The sequence below is a fragment of the Chamaea fasciata genome, unplaced genomic scaffold, assembly GCF_029207755.1.
Source record: "Chamaea fasciata isolate MVZ Bird 193981 ecotype frontalis unplaced genomic scaffold, bChaFas1.0.hap1 SCAF_6, whole genome shotgun sequence".
NCBI lineage: Eukaryota > Metazoa > Chordata > Aves > Passeriformes > Sylviidae > Chamaea > Chamaea fasciata.
Genome location: NW_027094091.1, coordinates 65787713 through 65801128, shown reverse-complemented (window position 1 = coordinate 65801128; position 13416 = coordinate 65787713).

Sequence of the window (13416 nt, the reverse complement as noted above, 5' to 3'; positions counted from 1 at the left end):
CCAGCGGGGCCAGGCTGGCCTGTGGGCACATATGCCTCCCCTGCCCTTAAGCCAGCCCGGCAAGGCCTTGGGGACAATCCTGCACGGACATCACCCGAGCCCTGCGCAGCTGCTCACACCACTTGCCCTCTCCTCTCTCCAATGTGCAGATCCAAACAGCAGCAGCAGCAGCAGCGGCCTGTCGGAACAGCCCAGGGCGGAGCAGGCCCGGCGCCGTTCCTGGAGACAGAGAGCACAAGGCCCGGGCAGCCGGGCAGTGAAACCCATACGGCTGAACCGAGTGCCACTGCTGCGTGCTGAGACCAGCAGCCCCAGCACCGGCACTCAGGGGGTGCCAGGGCTGTCCCAGGCTGTGGTGCTGGTCAGCAGCAGCAGCAGCAGCAGCTTCCCGTGCAAAAAGCAGAGCTTGAAGAGAGGCCATCCAGAGGGCGTCACAGAGCCACAGTCACTCAGGAGCCCGGCAGCAAAACGCCGCCGGATCGACGATGTGCTGGCCCAAAATATTGAGACCAGCAGCCCCAGCACTGCCACTCAGGGGGTGCTAGGGCTGTCTCAAAGTGTGGTTCTGGTCAGAAGCAGCAGCAGCAGCAGCTTCCCCTGCAAAAAGCAGAGCTTGAACAGAGGCCATCCAGAGGGTGCCACAGAGCCACAGACACTCAGGAGCCCGGCAGCAAAACACCGCCGGATCGCCCAAAGTATTGAGACCAGCAGCCCCAGCACCGCCACGCAGGGGGTGCCAGGGCTGTCCCGGGCTGTGGTGCTGGTCAGCAGCAGCAGCAGCAGCAGCAGCTTCCCCTGCAAAAAGCAGAGCTTGAAAAGAGGCCATCCAGACGGCGTCACAGAGCCACAGACACTCAGGAGCCCGGCAGCAAAACGTCGCCGAATCGACGATGTGCTGGCCCAAAGTATTGAGACCAGCAGCCCCAGCACCGCCACTCAGGGGGTGCCAGGGCTGTCCCAGGACACTCAGTCACCCAGCAGACAAGCAGCTCCATACAGACCACCCTGGCTCTTCGCTGGCTCCATGAAGGACAAACGCTCCCAGCCTGGGCCAATCCGGATGAGACACGTCCGGCGGCAACAGCGGCAGGAGAAAAAGCTGTACAGTCGGCCTGAAAACCAGAGCAGGATCAGACGAGCATCACCCTCTGGTGCTCGTCCCCCTCAGCCATCAAAATAAACTTTTCTGTTTGTTTGAACTGGGAGAGCCCACATTCCTTTTCCCAGCCTCCTGCATGCTCATGGGAATCATGTTGGAGCAGTGAAGTTGGATGAGATGATCGTAAAATCGTACAATGGTTTGGCTTGGGAGACACTTTAAATCTCATTTACTTCCACCCTCCCTGCAATAAGCAAGGACACCTTCAACTAGTCAGCTTGTTCCAAGCCCCATCCAACCTGGAATGTTTCCACAGCGTCTCTGGGCAACCTGTGGCAGAGACCACAGCATTTTTATCACCCTCATTGATTAAAAATTTCTTCCTTGAAGCTCATTTGAATCATCCCTCCTCCAGTTTAAAACCAACACCCCTTGTCTTATGGCAATAGACCCGGCTAAAATCTTTGTCCTTGTGTCCCCTTGGGCATCTCCCTGGCACCTCCCAGGACGAGGAAGCAATTAGCTTGAAGTAAAATTAGAAATCCACTGAATGCAACAAGGGCAAAACCTCTAGTTTTTCAGCTCCTGCATGTCAGGAGGTGCTGGCACCATGAGGCTCTTGGCCAACAGCTCCTCTCCCTCCATCACCTGTGCTGAAAATGGGAGAAAATCTGTTTATCCACACCAGCACCAGCATCCCATCCTTGAGAAGCAGCAGAGCTGACAGGTAAAGGTTGCTCTGGGGAGAACGGAGGACCACCTCACTCACAGAGCAGTGTGTATTTTGTGAAAAAAATAGCCAGCACCCTCCCGTTCTCTGCAAATGGTACACAAAAAGTTTAAAAAGTATTTAAAAACTGACCAAGTTTTGGAGAAGATGCAGGTCAGACTAGACGAGGCTGGAAAAGACTGTACAAGTGACAGTTCTCCGGGGAAGGTTAGTAGGAAATCCCTTCTTTCTGCTATTAAAATCTCAGGCTGTTGCCATCAGACACTCAAGCCACAAGAGAAAAGTGCTTCAGCACCAGCATCCAACTGAGCATCTGTTTGATCCACCTCAGTGGAAAGCCATCACTTTGCAAGGAGAATTCACATTTGGAGTTACACACAACATACTTCTTTCTGTCTGGAAGTGCTACCGGTTTTGCTACCCAGCATTTCATATTAAATTGTGGAAGTATTTTAAATGAAAGGGGAATGAAAACTCGTGGTATTTAAAGAAAAACTGGCTGGAAAAGTCTCAGATTTGTTCCATTCTGAAAGGGAACCAAGGTACCATGAGTCCTAAAAGACTCACCAGCTCTCTCAAACAAACGAGGAATAAAGCCTAAGAGGAAAATGAACCCACAGATTTGAATTTAATTTGGCCTTAATACAGCTTTACAAAGGATTAGGTTAAGTTTGCAAGACACCTTTACTTTGATTCAGAGATTTGCTTGGGTTTTCCTTCAGAATCCAGAGAGCTGGCAACAGATCGCTGTGCAGTGTCCACAGACGGGTCCAGCAGTCAGGGCAGGGCAAGAGCCAACAGCTCCTGGGAAGCAGCAGAAAAAAGCACCATGGGATGTGCTGAAGAAGGGATGGAAACAGGGTGGGTGGGGTGGAAGGAGCTCTGCTCCCACCTGGGCTGGCTTGTGGGAGTAACTGTGATGAACAAACGCTTGCCTGAACCCAAAAGTAATTCTGCACCCACATCTGGGGTCTCCACGTTTAAAAAAAAAAAAAAAAAAAAAAAAAAATTAAAAACATGGTACTTCTGGAGTGAGTCAAGAGGTCCAGAGGAGGGTTGCAGCCATGATCCAAGGGCTGGAGCAGTTCTGCTCTGGAGATGGGCTGAGAGAGCTGAGCTTGTTCAGCCTGGAGAAGAGAAGGCTCCAGGGAGACTTCAGAGCCCCCCAGTGCCTACAGGGCACCAATCTTCTCAAATTCCTGCCATGCTTGCCCACCCCAATCCTGAAGTTTCCACAGCCTCAGAGACTTTATCTTTCGGGAAAAACACATGAGTACTTAAAGTTGGTTCAGAAGCTTCATTTGAGACCGTAGGTAATACTCTGATTTTCCTTTAAGGAGGCTGACCCAAGCAATATGCCCAATGTATCACAGAACAACTCTTCTTTTAATGAATGAATGAATCAATCAACTGTACTCTTAGAGCTGTCAAAAGAATGACTTAGGACTGGTTAGTATGACCTAATCACCACTGATGACCTGTAGTAAGACCTAAGTCTACTTAAGCCCGCCAACCTGTTGATGAACCTGTTCCCATTTCTGTTTTTCTCCTTACAGCCGTGCCTGGCATTGACAAAGTCACTGTCAGCACCCACAAGGATAGCCTCCCCGAATTAGGGCAGTGGGTGACAGGGACTAGTGTGACATCATCACCCAGCCCTAAGGTACAAAGGTGGCAACACAACTTGCAGAGCTGAGGACAGGATCGAGGAGAAGGAGCTTGCCCAAGGCTACTGGCGAGTTCTGGTGCCTCTGAGGCACCACAAACGCCTCCCTCTCTGTCCAAACAAGGACTGGGATGCTTTGTCAGGAGGAGAAAGGCCTGCAGCACAGACCTTCCAGGCACTGCTCCCTATCCACAATGGTGCACAACACTGCTGAGAAGTGTCCTCCTGGGAAGAAGCAAGGTGAGAGCAAAATCTCCCTCCCCACGGCTGGCAGTGGGGGAGCGGTCAAGAGCTGCAGCAAGGGGAAGCAGGAGCTCCAACAACGACCCAGGGTAGACTCCCTCTGGCTCTCTTGGGCCAGCGGGGCCAGGCTGGCCTGTGGGCACATATGCCTCCCCTGCCCTTAAGCCAGCCCGGCAAGGCCTTGGGGACAATCCTGCACGGACATCACCTGAGCCCTGCGCAGGTGCTCACACCACTTGCCCTCTCCTCTCTCCAATGTGCAGATCCAAACAGCAGCAGCAGCAGCAGCGGCCTGTCGGAACAGCCCAGGGCGGAGCAGGCCCGGCGCCGTTCCTGGAGACAGAGAGCACAAGGCCCGGGCAGCCGGGCAGTGAAACCCATACGGCTGAACCGAGTGCCACTGCTGCGTGCTGAGACCAGCAGCCCCAGCACCGGCACTCAGGGGGTGCCAGGGCTGTCCCAGGCTGTGGTGCTGGTCAGCAGCAGCAGCAGCAGCAGCAGCTTCCCGTGCAAAAAGCAGAGCTTGAAGAGAGGCCATCCAGAGGGCGTCACAGAGCCACAGTCACTCAGGAGCCCGGCAGCAAAACGCCGCCGGATCGACGATGTGCTGGCCCAAAATATTGAGACCAGCAGCCCCAGCACTGCCACTCAGGGGGTGCTAGGGCTGTCTCAAAGTGTGGTTCTGGTCAGAAGCAGCAGCAGCAGCAGCTTCCCCTGCAAAAAGCAGAGCTTGAACAGAGGCCATCCAGAGGGTGCCACAGAGCCACAGACACTCAGGAGCCCGGCAGCAAAACACCGCCGGATCGCCCAAAGTATTGAGACCAGCAGCCCCAGCACCGCCACGCAGGGGGTGCCAGGGCTGTCCCGGGCTGTGGTGCTGGTCAGCAGCAGCAGCAGCAGCAGCAGCTTCCCCTGCAAAAAGCAGAGCTTGAAAAGAGGCCATCCAGACGGCGTCACAGAGCCACAGACACTCAGGAGCCCGGCAGCAAAACGTCGCCGAATCGACGATGTGCTGGCCCAAAGTATTGAGACCAGCAGCCCCAGCACCGCCACTCAGGGGGTGCCAGGGCTGTCCCAGGACACTCAGTCACCCAGCAGACAAGCAGCTCCATACAGACCACCCTGGCTCTTCGCTGGCTCCATGAAGGACAAACGCTCCCAGCCTGGGCCAATCCGGATGAGACACGTCCGGCGGCAACAGCGGCAGGAGAAAAAGCTGTACAGTCGGCCTGAAAACCAGAGCAGGATCAGACGAGCATCACCCTCTGGTGCTCGTCCCCCTCAGCCATCAAAATAAACTTTTCTGTTTGTTTGAACTGGGAGAGCCCACATTCCTTTTCCCAGCCTCCTGCATGCTCATGGGAATCATGTTGGAGCAGTGAAGTTGGATGAGATGATCGTAAAATCGTACAATGGTTTGGCTTGGGAGACACTTTAAATCTCATTTACTTCCACCCTCCCTGCAATAAGCAAGGACACCTTCAACTAGTCAGCTTGTTCCAAGCCCCATCCAACCTGGAATGTTTCCACAGCGTCTCTGGGCAACCTGTGGCAGAGACCACAGCATTTTTATCACCCTCATTGATTAAAAATTTCTTCCTTGAAGCTCATTTGAATCATCCCTCCTCCAGTTTAAAACCAACACCCCTTGTCTTATGGCAATAGACCCGGCTAAAATCTTTGTCCTTGTGTCCCCTTGGGCATCTCCCTGGCACCTCCCAGGACGAGGAAGCAATTAGCTTGAAGTAAAATTAGAAATCCACTGAATGCAACAAGGGCAAAACCTCTAGTTTTTCAGCTCCTGCATGTCAGGAGGTGCTGGCACCATGAGGCTCTTGGCCAACAGCTCCTCTCCCTCCATCACCTGTGCTGAAAATGGGAGAAAATCTGTTTATCCACACCAGCACCAGCATCCCATCCTTGAGAAGCAGCAGAGCTGACAGGTAAAGGTTGCTCTGGGGAGAACGGAGGACCACCTCACTCACAGAGCAGTGTGTATTTTGTGAAAAAAATAGTCAGCACCCTCCCGTTCTATGCAAATGGTACACAAAAAGTTTAAAAAGTATTTAAAAATTGACCAAGTTTTGGAGAAGATGCAGGTCAGACTAGACGAGGCTGGAAAAGACTGTACAAGTGACAGTTCTCCGGGGAAGGTTAGTAGGAAATCCCTTCTTTCTGCTATTAAAATCTCAGGCTGTTGCCATCAGACACTCAAGCCACAAGAGAAAAGTGCTTCAGCACCAGCATCCAACTGAGCATCTGTTTGATCCACCTCAGTGGAAAGCCATCACTTTGCAAGGAGAATTCACATTTGGAGTTACACACAACATACTTCTTTCTGTCTGGAAGTGCTACCGGTTTTGCTACCCAGCATTTCATATTAAATTGTGGAAGTATTTTAAATGAAAGGGGAATGAAAACTCGTGGTATTTAAAGAAAAACTGGCTGGAAAAGTCTCAGATTTGTTCCATTCTGAAAGGGAACCAAGGTACCATGAGTCCTAAAAGACTCACCAGCTCTCTCAAACAAACGAGGAATAAAGCCTAAGAGGAAAATGAACCCACAGATTTGAATTTAATTTGGCCTTAATACAGCTTTACAAAGGATTAGGTTAAGTTTGCAAGACACCTTTACTTTGATTCAGAGATTTGCTTGGGTTTTCCTTCAGAATCCAGAGAGCTGGCAACAGATCGCTGTGCAGTGTCCACAGACGGGTCCAGCAGTCAGGGCAGGGCAAGAGCCAACAGCTCCTGGGAAGCAGCAGAAAAAAGCACCATGGGATGTGCTGAAGAAGGGATGGAAACAGGGTGGGTGGGGTGGAAGGAGCTCTGCTCCCACCTGGGCTGGCTTGTGGGAGTAACTGTGATGAACAAACGCTTGCCTGAACCCAAAAGTAATTCTGCACCCACATCTGGGGTCTCCACGTTTAAAAAAAAAAAAAAAAAAAAAAAAAAAAATTAAAAACATGGTACTTCTGGAGTGAGTCAAGAGGTCCAGAGGAGGGTTGCAGCCATGATCCAAGGGCTGGAGCAGTTCTGCTCTGGAGATGGGCTGAGAGAGCTGAGCTTGTTCAGCCTGGAGAAGAGAAGGCTCCAGGGAGACTTCAGAGCCCCCCAGTGCCTACAGGGCACCAATCTTCTCAAATTCCTGCCATGCTTGCCCACCCCAATCCTGAAGTTTCCACAGCCTCAGAGACTTTATCTTTCGGGAAAAACACATGAGTACTTAAAGTTAGTTCAGAAGCTTCATTTGAGACCGTAGGTAATACTCTGATTTTCCTTTAAGGAGGCTGACCCAAGCAATATGCCCAATGTATCACAGAACAACTCTTCTTTTAATGAATGAATGAATCAATCAACTGTACTCTTAGAGCTGTCAAAAGAATGACTTAGGACTGGTTAGTATGACCTAATCACCACTGATGACCTGTAGTAAGACCTAAGTCTACTTAAGCCCGCCAACCTGTTGATGAACCTGTTCCCATTTCTGTTTTTCTCCTTACAGCCGTGCCTGGCACTGACAAAGTCACTGTCAGCACCCACAAGGATAGCCTCCCCGAATTAGGGCAGTGGGTGACAGGGACTAGTGTGACATCATCACCCAGCCCTAAGGTACAAAGGTGGCAACACAACTTGCAGAGCTGAGGACAGGATCGAGGAGAAGGAGCTTGCCCAAGGCTACTGGCGAGTTCTGGTGCCTCTGAGGCACCACAAACGCCTCTCTCTCTGTCCAAACAAGGACTGGGATGCTTTGTCAGGAGGAGAAAGGCCTGCAGCACAGACCTTCCAGGCACTGCTCCCTATCCACAATGGTGCACAACACTGCTGAGAAGTGTCCTCCTGGGAAGAAGCAAGGTGAGAGCAAAATCTCCCTCCCCACGGCTGGCAGTGGGGGAGCGGTCAAGAGCTGCAGCAAGGGGAAGCAGGAGCTCCAACAACGACCCAGGGTAGACTCCCTCTGGCTCTCTTGGGCCAGCGGGGCCAGGCTGGCCTGTGGGCACATATGCCTCCCCTGCCCTTAAGCCAGCCCGGCAAGGCCTTGGGGACAATCCTGCACGGACATCACCCGAGCCCTGCGCAGGTGCTCACACCACTTGCCCTCTCCTCTCTCCAATGTGCAGATCCAAACAGCAGCAGCAGCAGCAGCGGCCTGTCTGGACAGCCCAGGGCGGAGCAGGCCCGGCGCCGTTCCTGGAGACAGAGAGCACAAGGCCCGGGCAGCCGGGCAGTGAAACCCATACGGCTGAACCGAGTGCCACTGCTGCGTGCTGAGACCAGCAGCCCCAGCACCGGCACTCAGGGGGTGCCAGGGCTGTCCCAGGCTGTGGTGCTGGTCAGCAGCAGCAGCAGCAGCAGCTTCCCGTGCAAAAAGCAGAGCTTGAAGAGAGGCCATCCAGAGGGCGTCACAGAGCCACAGTCACTCAGGAGCCCGGCAGCAAAACGCCGCCGGATCGACGATGTGCTGGCCCAAAATATTGAGACCAGCAGCCCCAGCACTGCCACTCAGGGGGTGCTAGGGCTGTCTCAAAGTGTGGTTCTGGTCAGAAGCAGCAGCAGCAGCAGCTTCCCCTGCAAAAAGCAGAGCTTGAACAGAGGCCATCCAGAGGGTGCCACAGAGCCACAGACACTCAGGAGCCCGGCAGCAAAACACCGCCGGATCGCCCAAAGTATTGAGACCAGCAGCCCCAGCACCGCCACGCAGGGGGTGCCAGGGCTGTCCCGGGCTGTGGTGCTGGTCAGCAGCAGCAGCAGCAGCAGCAGCTTCCCCTGCAAAAAGCAGAGCTTGAAAAGAGGCCATCCAGAAAGCGTCACAGAGCCACAGACACTCAGGAGCCCGGCAGCAAAACGTCGCCGAATCGACGATGTGCTGGCCCAAAGTATTGAGACCAGCAGCCCCAGCACCGCCACTCAGGGGGTGCCAGGGCTGTCCCAGGACACTCAGTCACCCAGCAGACAAGCAGCTCCATACAGACCACCCTGGCTCTTCGCTGGCTCCATGAAGGACAAACGCTCCCAGCCTGGGCCAATCCGGATGAGACACGTCCGGCGGCAACAGCGGCAGGAGAAAAAGCTGTACAGTCGGCCTGAAAACCAGAGCAGGATCAGACGAGCATCACCCTCTGGTGCTCGTCCCCCTCAGCCATCAAAATAAACTTTTCTGTTTGTTTGAACTGGGAGAGCCCACATTCCTTTTCCCAGCCTCCTGCATGCTCATGGGAATCATGTTGGAGCAGTGAAGTTGGATGAGATGATCGTAAAATCGTACAATGGTTTGGCTTGGGAGACACTTTAAATCTCATTTACTTCCACCCTCCCTGCAATAAGCAAGGACACCTTCAACTAGTCAGCTTGTTCCAAGCCCCATCCAACCTGGAATGTTTCCACAGCGTCTCTGGGCAACCTGTGGCAGAGACCACAGCATTTTTATCACCCTCATTGATTAAAAATTTCTTCCTTGAAGCTCATTTGAATCATCCCTCCTCCAGTTTAAAACCAACACCCCTTGTCTTATGGCAATAGACCCGGCTAAAATCTTTGTCCTTGTGTCCCCTTGGGCATCTCCCTGGCACCTCCCAGGACGAGGAAGCAATTAGCTTGAAGTAAAATTAGAAATCCACTGAATGCAACAAGGGCAAAACCTCTAGTTTTTCAGCTCCTGCATGTCAGGAGGTGCTGGCACCATGAGGCTCTTGGCCAACAGCTCCTCTCCCTCCATCACCTGTGCTGAAAATGGGAGAAAATCTGTTTATCCACACCAGCACCAGCATCCCATCCTTGAGAAGCAGCAGAGCTGACAGGTAAAGGTTGCTCTGGGGAGAACGGAGGACCACCTCACTCACAGAGCAGTGTGTATTTTGTGAAAAAAATAGCCAGCACCCTCCCGTTCTCTGCAAATGGTACACAAAAAGTTTAAAAAGTATTTAAAAACTGACCAAGTTTTGGAGAAGATGCAGGTCAGACTAGACGAGGCTGGAAAAGACTGTACAAGTGACAGTTCTCCGGGGAAGGTTAGTAGGAAATCCCTTCTTTCTGCTATTAAAATCTCAGGCTGTTGCCATCAGACACTCAAGCCACAAGAGAAAAGTGCTTCAGCACCAGCATCCAACTGAGCATCTGTTTGATCCACCTCAGTGGAAAGCCATCACTTTGCAAGGAGAATTCACATTTGGAGTTACACACAACATACTTCTTTCTGTCTGGAAGTGCTACCGGTTTTGCTACCCAGCATTTCATATTAAATTGTGGAAGTATTTTAAATGAAAGGGGAATGAAAACTCGTGGTATTTAAAGAAAAACTGGCTGGAAAAGTCTCAGATTTGTTCCATTCTGAAAGGGAACCAAGGTACCATGAGTCCTAAAAGACTCACCAGCTCTCTCAAACAAACGAGGAATAAAGCCTAAGAGGAAAATGAACCCACAGATTTGAATTTAATTTGGCCTTAATACAGCTTTACAAAGGATTAGGTTAAGTTTGCAAGACACCTTTACTTTGATTCAGAGATTTGCTTGGGTTTTCCTTCAGAATCCAGAGAGCTGGCAACAGATCGCTGTGCAGTGTCCACAGACGGGTCCAGCAGTCAGGGCAGGGCAAGAGCCAACAGCTCCTGGGAAGCAGCAGAAAAAAGCACCATGGGATGTGCTGAAGAAGGGATGGAAACAGGGTGGGTGGGGTGGAAGGAGCTCTGCTCCCACCTGGGCTGGCTTGTGGGAGTAACTGTGATGAACAAACGCTTGCCTGAACCCAAAAGTAATTCTGCACCCACATCTGGGGTCTCCACGTTTAAAAAAAAAAAAAAAAAAAAAAAAAATTAAAAACATGGTACTTCTGGAGTGAGTCAAGAGGTCCAGAGGAGGGTTGCAGCCATGATCCAAGGGCTGGAGCAGTTCTGCTCTGGAGATGGGCTGAGAGAGCTGAGCTTGTTCAGCCTGGAGAAGAGAAGGCTCCAGGGAGACTTCAGAGCCCCCCAGTGCCTACAGGGCACCAATCTTCTCAAATTCCTGCCATGCTTGCCCACCCCAATCCTGAAGTTTCCACAGCCTCAGAGACCTTATCTTTCGGGAAAAACACATGAGTACTTAAAGTTGGTTCAGAAGCTTCATTTGAGACCGTAGGTAATACTCTGATTTTCCTTTAAGGAGGCTGACCCAAGCAATATGCCCAATGTATCACAGAACAACTCTTCTTTTAAAGAATGAATCAATCAATCAACTGTACTCTTAGAGCAATCAAAAGAATGAATTAGGACTGGTTAGTATGACCTAATCACCACTGATGACCTGAAGTAAGACCTAAGTCTACTTAAGCCCGCCAACCTGTTGATGAACCTGTTCCCATTTCTGTTTTTCTCCTTACAGCCGTGCCTGGCATTGACAAAGTCACTGTCAGCACCCACAAGGATAGCCTCCCCGAATTAGGGCAGTGGGTGACAGGGACTAGTGTGACATCATCACCCAGCCCTAAGGTACAAAGGTGGCAACACAACTTGCAGAGCTGAGGACAGGATCGAGGAGAAGGAGCTTGCCCAAGGCTACTGGCGAGTTCTGGTGCCTCTGAGGCACCACAAACGCCTCTCTCTCTGTCCAAACAAGGACTGGGATGCTTTGTCAGGAGGAGAAAGGCCTGCAGCACAGACCTTCCAGGCACTGCTCCCTATCCACAATGGTGCACAACACTGCTGAGAAGTGTCCTCCTGGGAAGAAGCAAGGTGAGAGCAAAATCTCCCTCCCCACGGCTGGCAGTGGGGGAGCGGTCAAGAGCTGCAGCAAGGGGAAGCAGGAGCTCCAACAACGACCCAGGGTAGACTCCCTCTGGCTCTCTTGGGCCAGCGGGGCCAGGCTGGCCTGTGGGCACATATGCCTCCCCTGCCCTTAAGCCAGCCCGGCAAGGCCTTGGGGACAATCCTGCACGGACATCACCCGAGCCCCGCGCAGCTGCTCACACCACTTGCCCTCTCCTCTCTCCAATGTGCAGATCCAAACAGCAGCAGCAGCAGCAGCTTCCCCTGCAAAAAGCAGAGCTTGAAAAGAGGCCATCCTGAGGGCGCCACAGAGCCACAGTCACTCAGGAGCCCGGCAGCAAAACGCCGCCGGATCGACGATGTGCTGGCCCAAAGTATTGAGACCAGCAGCCCCAGCACCGCCACTCAGGGGGTGCCAGGGCTGTCCCAGGACACTCAGTCACCCAGCAGACAAGCAGCTCCATACAGACCACCCTGGCTCTTCGCTGGCTCCATGAAGGACAAACGCTCCCAGCCTGGGCCAATCCGTATGAGACACGTCCGGCGGCAACAGCGGCAGGAGAAAAAGCTGTACAGTCGGCCTGAAAACCAGAGCAGGATCAGACGAGCATCACCCTCTGGTGCTCGTCCCCCTCAGCCATCAAAATAAACTTTTCTGTTTGTTTGAACTGGGAGAGCCCACATTCCTTTTCCCAGCCTCCTGCATGCTCATGGGAATCATGTTGGAGCAGTGAAGTTGGATGAGATGATCGTAAAATCGTACAATGGTTTGGCTTGGGAGACACTTTAAATCTCATTTACTTCCACCCTCCCTGCAATAAGCAAGGACACCTTCAACTAGTCAGCTTGTTCCAAGCCCCATCCAACCTGGAATGTTTCCACAGCGTCTCTGGGCAACCTGTGGCAGAGGCCACAGCATTTTTATCACCCTCATTGATAAAAAATTTCTTCCTTGAAGCTCATTTGAATCATCCCTCCTCCAGTTTAAAACCAACACCCCTTGTCTTATGGCAATAGACCCTGCTAAAATCTTTGTCCTTGTGTCCCCTTGGGCATCTCCCTGGCACCTCCCAGGACGAGGAAGCAATTAGCTTGAAGTAAAATTAGAAATCCACTGAATGCAACAAGGGCAAAACCTCTAGTTTTTCAGCTCCTGCATGTCAGGAGGTGCTGGCACCATGAGGCTCTTGGCCTACAGCTCCTCTCCCTCCATCACCTGTGCTGAAAATGGGAGAAAATCTGTTTATCCACACCAGCACCAGCATCCCATCCTTGAGAAGCAGCAGAGCTGACAGGTAAAGGTTGCTCTGGGGAGAACGGAGGACCACCGCACTCACAGAGCAGCGTGTATTTTGTGAAAAAAATAGCCAGCACCCTCCTGTTCTCTGCAAATGGTACACAAAAAGTTTAAAAAGTGTTTAAAAACTGACCAAGTTTTGGAGAAGATGCAGGTCAGACTAGACGAGGCTGGAAAAGACTGTACAAGTGACAGTTCTCCGGGGAAGGTTAGTAGGAAATCCCTTCTTTCTGCTATTAAAATCTCAGGCTGTTGCCATCAGACACTCAAGCCACAAGAGAAAAGTGCTTCAGCACCAGCATCCAACTGAGCATCTGTTTGATCCACCTCAGTGGAAAGCCATCACTTTGCAAGGAGAATTCACATTTGGAGTTACACACAACATACTTCTTTCTGTCTGGAAGTGCTACCGGTTTTGCTACCCAGCATTTCATATTAAATTGTGGAAGTATTTTAAATGAAAGGGGAATGAAAACTCGTGGTATTTAAAGAAAAACTGGCTGGAAAAGTCTCAGATTTGTTCCATTCTGAAAGGGAACCAAGGTACCATGAGTCCTAAAAGACTCACCAGCTCTCTCAAACAAACGAGGAATAAAGCCTAAGAGGAAAATGAACCCACAGATTTGAATTTAATTTGGCCTTA